The sequence below is a fragment of the Dipteris shenzhenensis genome, chromosome 12, assembly GCF_047967505.1.
Source record: "Dipteris shenzhenensis isolate YYH24624 ecotype China chromosome 12, Dip_SZ_1.0, whole genome shotgun sequence".
NCBI classification, from domain to species: domain Eukaryota; kingdom Viridiplantae; phylum Streptophyta; class Polypodiopsida; order Gleicheniales; family Dipteridaceae; genus Dipteris; species Dipteris shenzhenensis.
The window spans coordinates 194,873-210,274 of record NC_141607.1 but is presented as its reverse complement, the minus strand read 5'-3'; the positions used below and the strand labels follow the sequence as shown (position 1 = coordinate 210,274).

Genomic DNA, 15,402 nt, shown 5'->3' with positions numbered 1-15,402 from the left:
AGTCCATTCTACCCACGGCAAGTAGCTCTTAGGCTTGCTCTAATGCCAACTAACACGTGAACGGCAATCCGTAGTTAGCCAATATTCCTAGCTTCTAGCCCGATAAAGAGGCTTATCAAAATGATTCAAGAAATGTCTCGATTAGAGTTTGGATGCAAAAATTATGGTCTCTCAAAGTTCCTCACCTTGGGCCTTTTGTGCATGTGCAAGTTAGTAACCTTTCCTTCTTCTGTGCTCTTCGTTCTTGTAATCTCAGCAACAACGAAAACCAAATGGGGCTACAAGTACAAAATGCATAAGAGATTTATTAAGATTGAGAGAATGTAAAGGGTTTGGGGCGTTCATCATTGTAAGCACAGTTTAAATAAAGGGACATCCTCATTAATCACTCCCCTCCCCTTGCCTCCCCTCTTCTCTTTTCCACTAACCAATACATTTGGAATTCCTTTCAATTCAAAATTACCACAATGTCATAAGGCTTCAACTGTGCGTCAAATCTTATGTAAAAATACTAATAGTTTTTTAATAGAATATGAATTACACTAGTCGAGTAAGTCTAAACCGTCCTAATCAACATTAAATAATTAGCTATGAGGTTGGGACTTGTGAAAGGAGGTGCCTGTAAAATGTCAACAACCCCCCTAAATACGAAGGTGCCACCCAATTTTGTGCACGTTACTCCTCATAGAAAAATATGACTTAATGGCGCTCGATGCTGGCGGAAGCTCTGAAAGGACAGCACGGAAACTTGGCCACGTGGTGCCAGCGGCCGTTGCTTGGAGCCTCGAATGCAACTTGAGAATCATCCCTAACTTGCTTTTCCACGGTGATGTGCTCGTTGCTTATAATTCCCTAGCATCCAGCTTCTCCGCTCTACTAACGGTCGTCGATTCGGATTGTCATTTGAACCCTCACAGTTCTAACTCACAGGCCTTGTTACGTAGAGAAATGAGCGAAAGTGACTCGCCGGCCTTGTTACACACTGTTCACCAAGCCGCTCGAACAAATGAGAGAATTGCCGCAATGTCCTCCATTCAATTCTAAACAGCAAAAGGTGAACTTAACAGTTGTTTCTAAGGTTCTTCAACGGGAAACCTTATCAACTGATGCTAAGCTTGGCACTCTAATGTGCATCAGAAACGCTGGATCATGCAGCGGGGCCAGGAATGATTGGCCTTCTGGTTCTCTTGAAGGTTTGAGGAAATTATGTAAGGAGATGCAACTTGAGGATGCGCTTCAGGCTTTTAATGCATTGCAGCAGGCTGGAAATTGTGTTTCTACTCGCATCTTTGGCAATGTTGTGCAAGCTTGCATCAAGAAGAAAGATCTGGCTGCAGGCAGGGAGTTGTATAAACTTTTAAGTTCACGTGGCTTCCAGTTGGGTACCTTAGGAAGCCACCTGATTCGCATGTCTGCTTTATGTGGAAACTTATTGGAAGCAAATCAAGTCTTTGCTGAACTATCCAGACCGAATGTGATTGCATGGAGTGCGATTATTTTTGCCCATGCCAAGCTTGGACAAGCCAATGCGGCTATTAAACTGTACTACCAAATGCTTGAGTCTACTGTGAAGCCGGGTGAATATGTTTTTGTTGCTGTCCTAAAAGCATGTTCTGGTGTAGCTGCTCTTGATGAGGGCAAGGTGATCCATGGTCACGTCATTGAAAGTGGTTGTGAATCAAATGTTTTTGTTGGGAGCACACTCATTGATATGTATGCCAAATGTGAGAGGCTTGGTGATGCACGGAATGTATTTGACCGTTTGCATGAGCGAAATGTGGTGACATGGACGGCTATGGTTGCTGGATATTCCCAATTTGGAGATGGGCAAGAGGCCCTCAGACTATTCAAGCAGATGCGCCGTGCGGGGATGGAACCAAATTATGTCACTTATATGTGTGTGCTAAAGGCATGTTCTACCTTAGCGGCCCTATATGAGGGCAAACTTATTCATGTTGAGATAGTGGAAAGTGGTTTCCAGTTAAATGAATCTGTAGGGAACAGCCTCATTGACATGTATGCTAAATGTGGGTCTGTGGAAGATGCACGCAGGTTGTTTGAAGCGTTACCAACTCGAAGTGTTGTGACATGGAGTGCAATGATTGCAGGGTATGCCCAGAGTGGGCATGGCCAGGAGGCCCTATACCTCTTTGAGTACATGCGGCAGGAGGGCTTGGAGCTGACAGACATCACGTTCGTCAGCATCCTGAAGGCATGTTCGAGTATAGAAGCACTAGCTGAGGGCAAGCTTGTTCATACTTGCATCATGGATAGTGGTTGTGATTCTGACCTATTTGTGGGGAATGCTCTTGTTGACATGTACTCCAAATGTGGATCCCTTGTGGAGGCACGTAGGGTGTTCGATAAATTACTGAAACGTGATGTGGTAACATGGAGCGCAATGATTGCAGGTTACGCTCAGGAGGGAGATGGCGAGGAGGCTTTGTATCTTTTCCAGCAGATGCAGCAGGGGGGGATTGAGCCAGACACTGTTACGTTGGGTTCCATCTTGAAGGCATGCTCCACAATATCAGCCCTAGTTCAGGCCAGATTGATTCATGTGCATCTCATAAGAATCGGACGTGAGCTTGAGGTTTTCATTGCGAACAGTCTCATTGACATGTATGTCAAATGTAGAAGCCTTGAGGATGCACACAGGGTGTTTCACGAATTGCCAAAGCGAGATGTTGTGACATGGAGTGCAATGATAGCAGGATATGCTCAGCGTGGGCATGGTCATGAGGCCCTTCAATTGTTCAAGAGAATGCAACAGAATGGTTTGGAGCCAGACAATGTCACATATGTTTGCATCCTGAAGGCTTGCTCTAGTATAGCATCCCTAGATCAAGGAAAGCTTATCCATGAGCATGTAATTGAAATTGGTTCTGAAACGGATTCTTTTGTGGGGAACACCCTTATTGACATGTATGTAAAATGTGAGAAGATCGAGGATGCACTTAAGGTGTTTGACAGATTGCCAAAACGACACGTGGTGACATGGAGTGCAATGATTGCAGGATTGGCCCACTATAATCATGGCCAGGAGGCAATCCGACTCTTCCAGCAGATGGAATATGAGGGCATAGAACCAGACATTGTCACTTTTGTCTGCGTTTTGAAAGCTTGTTCTAGTATTGCAGCTCTGGATGAGGGGAGACTCATTCATGCACAGATAAATGAAAGAGGTTGTGAGACCGATTGCTATGTTGGAAGTACCCTTGTTGACATGTATGCAAAATGTGGGAGCCTTGAGGATGCACACAGGGTGTTTGAGCATCTGGCAGAGCGTGACATCGTAGCATGGAGTGCAATGATAGCAGGGTATGCTGAAAACAGTGACTATGACTTGGCCCTGCAATATTTTCAGAACATGCAACGAGAAAACTTGAAGCCAAATGATGTGACATATGTTTCTCTCCTCTCGGCATGCGCTCACAGAGGGCTTGTGGATGAAGGCTGCCATCATTTTCATTCAATGAATAAAGATCATGGAATGACCCCAACTCTTGATCATTACAATTGTATGGTTGACCTTTTTGGCCGTGTTGGACACTTGGATGAGGCAGCGAGCTTACTGCAAACAATGCCCTTCCCACCCCATATGGCTTCATGGATGTCATTATTAAGTCATTGCAGAATACATGGTAATGTGCACTTAGGGACACGATGCTTTAATAACATAGCCATGATGGATGGCAGACATGCTTCAGGTTACATGCTAATGTCAAAAATCTATGCTGATATTGGCCTGTTAGACCATGCGGATGAAATCCAAGAGCAGAGAAAATGTGCTCATGCATGGAAGAAAATGGGAAAGGCCTTTGTTGAGGTTGAGGACAAGATCCATAATTTTTTGGCAGGAGATGAAGGAAATGTACATAGTAATATTATTTATGTTAAATTAAAGAGAATAGGTGTGCAAATGAAAGAGAAAGGGCATGTTCCGCTTGTGGACATAGTTTTGCAGCCAATGTTCAATGGAGACATCGAAGATGTCTTGTGTGAGTCTGGGAGGCTGGCTGCAGCTGTCATGTGATTAGTTACCCTAGGAAAGAGTTATCAAAAGCAACATTTGCTACACAGGAACAGGTAATACACATTATTGAAAGATGACAGATAGCTTTTACAGATGCAGTTATTGTTGGGAAAGTAGGGTCAACTCCCCACATGTAAGCTGCCAAATGAGGAGTGCAAAGGGGAGCAACACCTGTAGTGGGAAATGGGAAAGAAAGCACTGCCATGTGAGCAGCACGCAGGGTGCCCTGACCCTGCAGGGCAGAGCAGTCCAGGTTGGAACTGTTATGGTGCTGCCCACATGTGGGGCTGCACATAAACCCTGTAGATGGGCATATGGGCTGGACAAGAGGACCCAGTGGGGCAAGGGAGGTCGGGCAGAGCCCGCTGGCCCAGCAAACAGGGCCTGGCGTAGAGGCTTCTGTAGACCCCAATGGAGGCCCTGGTCGGCCAGAAAGTGCAGCAGGTCAGCAAAACAGATGGCTTTGGTTAACCAGGTCGGACAGCTGAGGTATGGGTCGGTCGCCCCATAGACCAGGTAGGCCAGAGAGAGAGGGTGAGTGTCTTGAGCCGAGGCGACTGAGAGTGGTGCACCAACACCTTGTTGCATGACCACAAGTCTATGGCTACGGCTATTTGTAACAGGCTACAAGCCCCGTTCATGATAATACAAGTTGCACACACACGCGCGCACATGCTCGCGCGCACGCACGCACACGCACACACACTCTCTTCTCCTTAGACTGTATGTGCTCACTTATTCCCTTGTCTCTACATGTTGTCGTCCACACTTCCAAATGTGACTCTTGTAGATGACACTCGTTTTTCCACATCCAAGCACCGTTCTGGCATCACCGGCGCGTTCGGAGCGGGAAAAACCCTTGGCAGGACTTTTAAAACGCCGAAAACGGGCTCCTAGAGGCCCGAAAAAGTCCAAAAAGACCCGGGCATGGCCTTACCGAGCGATCGATTGTCATTACTCCTTGATTCTTTCCCTCCCTCCATCCCTCCCTCTCCAATTCTTGGTCAATCATCGTTCAATTCTCTTGCATGGCCTTACCGATCAATTGATTGATTGCCACACAGAAGAGATGATGCATCATTCATGGCCTTATTGATCGATCGATCGATCGTTCGATTGAACAAAAAAATGTCAATTATCCTATGAGACCCTTAAGTTAGTCTTGGCATCAGCCCCGATTGTGCCAGCACCCGATGGAGACTTAGTCTTTCGTGTCCACATTGATGCTTCTAAAATTGCCAGCTGAACGATGTCGAGATGAACTACACCACAACCGAACGTGAAGGACTGGCCATGGTGTATGCAGTTAAACAGTTCAGGCGTTACTTGTTAGCAAACAAGTTTATCTTCTTTGTGGATCACTAAGCTCTCCTTTACTTAGTCAACAAACCAGGCATGACTAGTTGCATCACGTGGTGGATGCTCATCCTCCTAGAATTTGATTTCCCAGTGGCGGTCAGGAAGGGTCGCACGCACTTGATGGCTGATCATACGTCTCGAATTCCCAATGGAGAACCCGCAATAGGAGTGGAAGATGATCTTTTAGAGGCCTCGTTATTTTTGATTGACTTGGTTTCGGAGTGGGCACAGGAAATCATATACTTCTTGGTTAATGGTCAATTGCTGCTACACAGATAATGCAACGACTCACCACCTGGTGTGTTAAAAGTAAAGCCAGTCACACTGCTTTATTAACGCCAGTCTTGCTACGCTATTGCTAAAGCTGACCCATTGCTTTAATAGGTGCCCTATATAAATAGCCAACCTCATTCCGTATCGAAACTGTATCGAAATTTCTTTTGAATTCCCACAGCCTTCTGACACTCTCGAAATCACTCCCGCTCACCATTACACATGTCCAACACCTCCTCGCACTCCATAAGTGTCCATGACCTCTTTTTTCATCGAAGAACGAACCGACGAAGTGTCATCTGCTGTCTCCCACTCTGCCACACTTTCACCTTCATGTATCATCTCCGTACCACTACCCCACCAGATGGAACAAGAACAATCCACTTTGCGGGCTATCCAAGAGCTCAAATCCTTAGTGCAACACTCGACCACTCGTACCAACCGCAAGCGCCGCATCTTGGACACTGTTAACATCCAAGACTTTTCAGAGCATGCGGTCCAAATCACCCAATTCTCACCTCTCGGGCAAGACTGGTCTACAGGGGGTGGTAATCAATTCACAGTTCAAGTGCAACACCAAAGATTAATAGCTCTACTATCACAATGCCATAGCCTACCAGGTGCTCTATGACTCGGCCGTGGTGAGAGTAGAAGAAGGCTACAAATATTGCGGAACGTTTGCGCTGAGAGCATAGTTAAAGAGGACCATTGGACACGGAGAAGAAATAATAGATCTCACACAAGAGCCACAAGTGCCCAACCCCCTTCAACCGCCTACATCTACTATGGGCTAGCAACCCTGTTCCTTCCCAATGTCTATTAGCAGGCAATGGAGTTCTACATCTCCAATGCCTATGCTTCACAAGAGGGGTACATAAAAATGTTGATGGAAGACAATCAGGCTATGAGCAAGGAGATGGCCTTCATGGACTCCATCACAGCCCTGATAAAGAGGCATAGCCATGGTGAAGTCTATGGAATCTTGCAACACTCTAGTCCATGCCATGAAGTTATATACGATGGAGTGATAAAAGAGTATGAGGATGTCCATATCAACATCCAAGACTATGTCCTCATGGAAATACACCATAGCAATGATTGGATGGGTTTGGGTGGTGGTGTGGCCAAAAACCTCTTCGAGGTCGTGCAATGTGAGGGTGTTATTAAAAAGTATATTGTGTGGGAGAACGGCGGCGGCGATTATTGTGTGCAAGAAGTAGGTGAAGGTGTCATGAATGGTGCACGAGGTGAAACAAAGGGTGGAGGCATGGGATGACACTTCTAGCAACCTCTCGTGGATCGCACCTAGTTCTTGTTGTGGAGGGGTCGATGCTCAAGCTGCATGCAGGTGCATTTGGAGTGTAAGGATTTATTGTTCACATTGCTGGGGGCGGTTGCATGCAAGTGGTCAATCAGTGCTGCATGTTGTTGTACTGGAAGTTCCAAGTCTCTTTTTTCCTTCACAACTTGGGCATGTTGCTATTGGTCTAGCGTGGCTTGTCTTTGCAATGCCTCGAAGTCTGCCTAGAGGGTTCGGTGCGGGATCCTTTTGCAGCCAGGGCTTCTTGAGTATGTTGCAGCTCTTGTTCCAACTTCTTGTCGACTTCAGTTGGTAGGAGCCCGCTGGATTCTACCATTAGGCGCTCTGCTTTCTCCTTTTGGAGTGCTACTGGTGGGTCTGTAATACAATGAAGTTATGTCGCATGAAAATTTCTTGTCGTCGTTGGGGAATGTCCTTGGTGGCCAAGCCCTCAACCTTAGAAGACCAACCGTGCAATCTAGAAATGGTCCACAGAAGTCTTGTTGGATGCAAGGGTGTGGTAGAAATGATGTCGAGTTTAAATTCCATCGCCTGTTCAGGTCAAAGCCAGTGAAAGATATCCCCCTGTCAGCATAATTGTATTGTACAATGATATAATCCAAGCCCTTTAGAATATGATTCAAATTGGCATAATTTAGTTTGATGATTCACATGTGGCAAACCCTACCGATGTATAGCCCAATGATATGGATGTGGCTTGGAACCTTTTCTCTTCTGCCCCACAACCGTCACCGCCAACTCACCTTGACATAACACTTGGCACAGGTCCCAGCTCTACCATTATGGGGACCCACACAAGCACATGCCCCACATCAAAGCCCTTCACATCACAACATGGCACACCGGACACGCTACAACAACCTCTTGAGCAGTAGGGGCTAGAAGACATGGGGACCAAACACTGGTTCAACATACTCAAATCCATGCTCTTCTCAGACGTGGAGGGGCCTTAAGAAGAAAAGGGTAAAAAACAAGTGGACAACACCCACACGACAAGGAAGACCAATAGCTACAGGACACCACTCTTGACCACGATACTTGGTACGATGCCATCACTTCATTTTGAATGGTTGCGGACGTGGTGGACATCAATCAATGGAAAGGAAAGCTGTAGAGCTTCCACCTCACCTGCAAGGACATCATGGAGGTGCGATCTCTCACTGAACTCATCCACAACACAACTTGAAAAAATGGCGGTAGGAGAATGATCAGATACACTGGGTGGATACAACAGGCCAAATTACAACCAAATACCCTCCACCGATGTTGATGTTGGTCTACAACCTCAGTGGCAAATGCCATTTTTAAAGCACGCAACATTTTGGTGAACCTACTGCTGCGTAGGACTAGAACGAGGATCGACCCCACCTACATGCCACCGCGCCAATGATGGAGCTGGCCCGATTTTGAAAAGATGCGGTTGACAGGTCCAAATATAGCATACAACTTCCCCCACTTCAACTTTTCGAAAGTTGGCTCTTCCTTAGCACTGGCTACTCAGATGGAGGAGTTTAACAGTACATTTGCCTTAGTCCCGGATCCTATAGTGGTTGCAACGATGCATTTCTTCAGACTGCTGATCATTTTTCTACGGGACCTACCTACACTCCCCCAACGAAGCCCGAAGAGCATCATCAGTGGCTCTGTACCAAAATTGTATTCAACCTGAATGAGGGTCCCTTATTCCCTCAGGTAATGCGCCTCTATGTACATGTCCACAATCTTCATGGTCATCACCTTCAAACCTTGAAGATATGTTCGAGACACACTTTTGGAAGCCGCTCCACCCATTTTCCTGCATCTCCCATAGAACCTTCGACCATAACTATATCATGAACAATGCCCTCAAAACTGACATTGTGCATAGGACACAATCCAAGGATGGATTGTGAACAGGAAGGGGGGCATGTTAATCACCGCCATGGTTGATAGTTCATGTACCATGTAAAGTAAGCATAGATGTAGAAGAGAGTGTGAGGATTAGAATATGAAATTTGCCTTGGCACCAAATGGGCCCAAGTGGTTGTAAAATGAGAATGAGAGAGGTACATGAGAGTACAAGGGTTAACCCTCCCTTCAAAAATTGGAAATGCATATAAGGCCCAAGGTTTGACTTTGGTCTTCATTGTGTACTTGCAAGTTTTGGAATAGAAGCTCTCTCTTTCTCTTCATTATCTTGCATTGAGTCTTATTGCTTCCTATTGCTAAGTTGTCTTGTGATTGCCACTCTCCCCATTCTAGATTCCCTCCCCCGTGCTCTCATCCCCCTCTCCCCTTCCCCCTCTCTCTTTCCCTCTCATGGAATCACTTGCACATGATCTAGTAGACACTTGGGTGACACAAGTGTGCGGCTTGTGCATACGGAGCTCCCACAAGGAGTTGTTCAAGAGTAGAGGCTTCAATGACATTCCTCCAAGATCCCGACGACACTTGAGTCACCGCCCAGACCACACAGCTACTACTGATCCGAACGATCCTGAAGGATGATTTAGTGACGAAAGGAAGGCAGTTGGCAGAAGAAAAAAAGAACCATAGAGGAATGGCACTGGAGTGCACCCCAGGTAATAAAGGTGAAAAAAGGAGGAAAGTTAGAGGAATAGGTAGGCTGCCACCACAACTTGCATTTGAAGTACCAAGAGCAATGAACCCAAGGATATGATAGCAAATTCTAATAGAAGATCCCTTCCCATATGTATTGTAATTGTAATTGAATCCAAGGGCGGTAACAAAACCAAGGAAGTCACACCAAAGAATGTATCTTCTTGGATTGATTTAGGGAAGCTACACGAGATACCATAGTGGTTAACAATTATAAAATTATGCCCACATAGATCGAATACTTCATACATCCATATACTTTTGCATACACTCGACACTTTGTACATCCAGTATCCTTTTCCATACACTAGACACCCACTCTTCCATGCACCCATATATACTTTATGTACCCTTGATACTTCATGTTTCCAAATCCTTTTCCATATACTCGACCCCTAGTTTTCCATACACCCATAGACTCACTCAGACAGGTGCAATGGAGGATCTATGGAATTGCCATGATGGCTATGTATGAGAGTGTGAGCATGGTGTTTTTCTAGTGAGAGGGTAGCTAGTACTTGGGTATGGTTGGATTTGGTTGACTGGTGTACAAGTGCGGTAGATGGTCTATGGGTGTGCAATTATGCTAATGTATGGGCTTGAAGATATGCATGTATAGCTATGTAGCTATTGTGGTTTATGGCTATGTATAGGGACACGGGTATATGGGAGTATGTGCATTGTGTTCGTAGTGGATGGGTATGGTGGTATATAAGTGCAATTGGGTTGGGTTAATGGGTGTATTGTATACTAGCTACATGGGCACTTATTGGATTAGGTTAATGGGTGTATAGTATATAGGATGCACTGGCATATAGGTGTGGTGCAAGCATATGGGTTGATGGGTGTATAGGTGTGGTGCGCAGTGTATGGTGGTGTACAGTTATGTTGCTATCTTGGTGTATAGATGCATATGGGTAAAAATGTATGGTAGTGAGTGCATAGTGTTGCTCAATACATGGGTGTATAGGAGTAGAATAGTTTGAGTTATTTAATGAAGGGGTGCATAGGTGCTGTAGAGTGTATGGGTAAATTGATTTATAGGTGTGCTGTAGAGTGTATGGGTAGATGGGCTTATAGTTGTGGTGTAGAGTGTAAGAATAGTTTATGCTTATATAGCTATCTTGATTTATGATTGCATATGGGGAGAGGGTAATGTTGGATACAATTGATGGTGTATAGGTGTTGTGGATGGTCTATGGGTATATGTAACTATGCTAGTGAATGTGGTGGGGGTTGCTTGTGAAATTGAGCAGCTTGACTGGTCAGTGTTGACAAAGACAAAAACATTTGTGGTGAACTCAAACAAACCCAAGATTGAGTTATTGTTGTGTACAAGGGGACCAAGTCAAATAAGTTGAAAGTTATGAGGTACCTAATCAAAAGTGGGTAGGCTACATGGAAAGAGTATAGCAACAACATGGGTAGCCTAACATGACTTTGAAAGCTAACACATAAACAAGGAAATTGGGAAATCGAGTAGGTGTGGCAGTTTGGAGGAGGCAAAGAGTAGGTTCAACCAAATGTTTCAGTGGGATGTTGTTTCATGGACCGCTATGATTGCAGTCTATGCATAGCATGGCCACATTATAAGGAGGCCATAAGCCCTTATGAACTCATGCAGCTGGAAGGCAGCATCCCAAACAGTGTCACTACTTTCACCAACCTCCTCTATTAGCTAGCTCTAGGGCAAGGCAATTGCATACATGAAACCATCTATGATGCCACAAATCAACAGAACAAGTCTCAACGCCATTACGAGTAATCCTTCTTAGGTTTATTTTAGGCAAGCTGACATAAGGATTGATATTAGCCTAGCCATGAATTCAAATAGTGGGATGATGGGTCAACAAAAGGGTACTAAGAGAAGGTGTAGCAAGGAGAAGTCTAACTCACACTTTATCCTACTATACTATAGAACTAAGAGAAGATGCACTTATAAACACAAGTGGAAGTAGTGGAGAGAACTAAGGGGGGAAATAGGGGGCCTCTGAATAGGCGAATAAATTTTTATGGCTACCAAAGGACTGAGTACAACAATAAATGGAGATAAAAGACTATGGAAGGAGATGATCCTTCACTACAAAGAGGGAGAATAATACTCCTTGTTACATATCATGTGTATTCTATGCAAAGCCTAGCTCCTATGTTCAAAATCAGATCCGATTTAAGCAACATAAATGAAACCCCAAGATTCTAGGTCACTTTATCATCCACCTAGATGGCAACATCATCCTTGGCCACCCTCATGCTACTTCCAACTTATAGCAATAACTACATTCATGAGTGTCCTTGTATGTGTGTCATCTTGCATACCAAAGTAGCAACTACCCTCATGGATGTCCCCAAAACCCATCCACCACACCAATATACTCTCCACCACACCTATATGTCCATATATAAAGAAACCCACACCACATCTATACAACCTCTCAAATCACACTCATACAACAAGATACTGCACGTGTGTAGCGTCAATGGATGGACCTACAGCACTACATCAGCAGCACAGAGACAACAAGATAGAGAGATCAAGAGAGAGATTCTATAAATATAGAATATTTTTATATTAGACCTAATGGTAGACATCTCCATACAAAACATCCAATAGGTTCCACAACACAAAAAGAGTGTAGACCGTAGGAATTTTTTGTGGGCTTTCACCTCACCAACCTTTTTTAGCGATAACCAAAAATCATGCATGATGCTTCTGATGAAAGTCTCACTTGAATTAAGTAACTATAAATTAGTGTTTCCCATCGGTTTCCCACCTCCATACCTAAGGGGCCTAGAAAATTATTCACACATCTTCCACATGGCACTTGTCACCTATAATATGGACATGAACAAACTCCATTCAAGATGGAAACGAATAGCATTCCTCACTAGAAAATCCTGGTGAATAAGTTTTGGGATAAACTTGATGGTGGTTGAATGACAATCATGACATATCCCTAAGATTTTTTAGGACACCAACAGGACTTCCAATACGAGTGCTGATAAGTCCAATGGCAAGATTCTCATCATGAAAGCATAGCTTATGTGATTTTTCTTCCTCCATGTCATGTAGTAAAACCTTTGTGTCAGGCACATACCCTCTGCCAGTTTAGTCTTTGTAGCTTGGCACAGATTTCCACACTTTGTGGGTGTGAAGTATCTGTGAGCAATAAACTCATGCATAGTGTTGCCAACTTCAATAGAGCCATGGCCTTGCTGCTTCTTCAAGTCTTTCTATTTCATCCTTTGTCTTATCCTAGATGCATGATGGTATCTGCCAACTACTGCATAAATATTTGACAACACTATGTAAGAAGTTAGCATTTTATGGGTCCATATTAAAAACAGGTTGTGTAGCTTGTTTTCCTCGTTCAACATCCAAATGCATACTGCAGGCACCCAATATCATCAATAGGATGTGGTATTAGGTTTAATAGGCATCTTCATAATCAAGTATTCACCCTTGTGTAATCGGCCTAGTCGCAACATAGAAGGTCACCATGCAGTTAGTGTTCCACGACTAGATTGATGCCATGATCACGACTCATGGAATGAAAGCCCTGATCTACCAAGACGACATGGCTACATGCAGAGAAAAAAGTCAAGAAAGTGACCGTGTCTGGAGAGCCATATTGCCCTGTAGCATTTTTTTGGAAAATTTTGAGAGCCTCTTTGTACTTTCTGTGTTGTTAATATGGTGCAATCAAGGCAATCTAAGAAACCACATCATGGTCAAGCATTTTGTTGAATGTCTTGTGTGCACCTCCAACTTGCCAAACTTGCCATACATACTGATAAGTGCATTCATGTTCATGTATGTGTTTGCCTTGCCCTAGAGTTGCCTAAGTGCCACATGTGTCGAGGAGGATGACAAATGTGACTCTGTTTGGGATGGTGCCATCTAGCTGCATTAGTTCTTAAATACTTACAGCCTCCTTACAATGTCCATGCTGTGCATAGATTGCAATCATAGCCTTCCTCATGAAATAGCATCCCGCTTACACATTTTGGTCAAACATGTTCCTTGCCTCCTCCAGACTGCAACATGACCAAAATATGCTCCTTGCCTCCTCTAGTCTGCCGCACTTTCCATACATGTTAACAAGGAAAGTATATATATCTAGATGAATCCAAGAACATGCCTAAAAGCATCCTCTTAAAACACAATGGTGCACTTTCAATCTCATGATAGTCACACATAAGGTTGAAAACCATAAACTCCATCACGTAGCTACTATGACATCCCCACCACTGACGTCATGAGCACCCACAACAGTGGGTGTAGACCATAGTATAAACATATGCTCTCACACATACAAATCCACACACCCACACATACTTGAGAATCCATTTATACAAAGTATTTGTATACTGAGTTTATGTCGGCACTTCGGAGGTGAAGGGCACTCTCAACCATGACGAAGTCCAAAATCTCCTCATTCAAGCTACAACTGCTTATGAAGTATAAACAATTTCATTTTAGTCTCTCCAAGATGAGCATCTAAATCTAGCTGATAGGGCAACATACCACTTAAGATAGAAACAATCATCCCAAAACCACCATGCCACAACATGGATGAAAACTTCACAAGGTGAAATTTGCATGTCTGCTAATACGATGGATGCATATATCTAGATGAATTTAGAAACATGCCCAAATTCATCCTCTAGAGAGACACCATAGTGCAGTTTCAATCTCATGATAGTCTCTCATAAGGTTGAAAACCATAAACTCCATCATGCATAGTCGGGACTAGCGACTATGACATCCCCATTGATATCATCAAAGTGGGTGTAGACCATTTACAAACATATTCTCTCACACATACAAATTTGCAAAACTACACATACTTGAGCATCCATTTATACATAGTCTTCGTACTGAGTTTCTGTTGGCACTACGGAGGTGAAGGTTAGACTCAGCCATGACAAAGGCTAGCACTAAAGGAGAAGGCTAATCAAAATGTAGTCCAAAATATTTTCATTCAAGCTACAATTCCTTGTGAAGACTAAACAATCTCATCTTAGTCTCTCCTAGACGAGCATCTAAATCTAGATGATAGGGAGCACACCACTTAAGATGGAAAGAATTATGGCAATCACAATAGGGCGCAACATGGAAAGTCCCTATTATAAGATTTGAATGATACTATACGGTAAATATAGGCATGGATCCATTTGCCTATAGCTAAAATTTCTTGTCAGAAAGGACGCTAACAAATGTGACTTTGTCTGGTGTCAGACCTTCTAGCACCATCGCTTGAAAGAGATTTAGGGATTCTTGGCCTCCCCATTGTGCACATTCCCAATCATGATAGCCCATGAAAATAGGTCTCATTCATGCGTTTTGCCAAGATAGTCCATGCATCTTTCAAGGCTTTGCAACCATACATATGTACAAAAGGTTTCCCAAAAATATATCTCTCTCAAGCCCACTTTTTAATGATGTATATAGGGACCCGCTTGCCCTTTGCTAAGGTGCTAGCATAGGAGAGAGAAAATAAAGAGGAAGAAGAGTTAAATCAAGAGGTTGAGGAAGATCAGATGAGGATAGTCCACTAATTTTATTGAAAGAAAGGCTTGCATTATGCATGTCAGCTCTACGAGAAAGAGGTGGAACATAAGAGGATTGGAGACGATGACATGGATGATCATGATGGATCCCAGGATAAAAGTACACAAACAATGATGAAGGGGATGCAAAGATGATCAAAGATGATGACATGGATGACCTTCATGGCTCACAAGATTACGCAAAGAGATTACAGACATATATCCTAGTATGAAAATTTAGTTTTCTTTTACAAGCATTAGATTT

At 43.8% G+C, this 15,402-nt stretch overlaps 1 pseudogene; it reads left to right on the top strand.

Moving 5' to 3' along the window:
- Window positions 1-795: 795 nt before the first annotated feature.
- LOC147895634 (putative pentatricopeptide repeat-containing protein At3g01580 pseudogene) lies at window positions 796-4,688 on the top strand (annotated as a pseudogene).
- The last annotated feature ends 10,714 nt before the right edge of the window (window positions 4,689-15,402 follow it).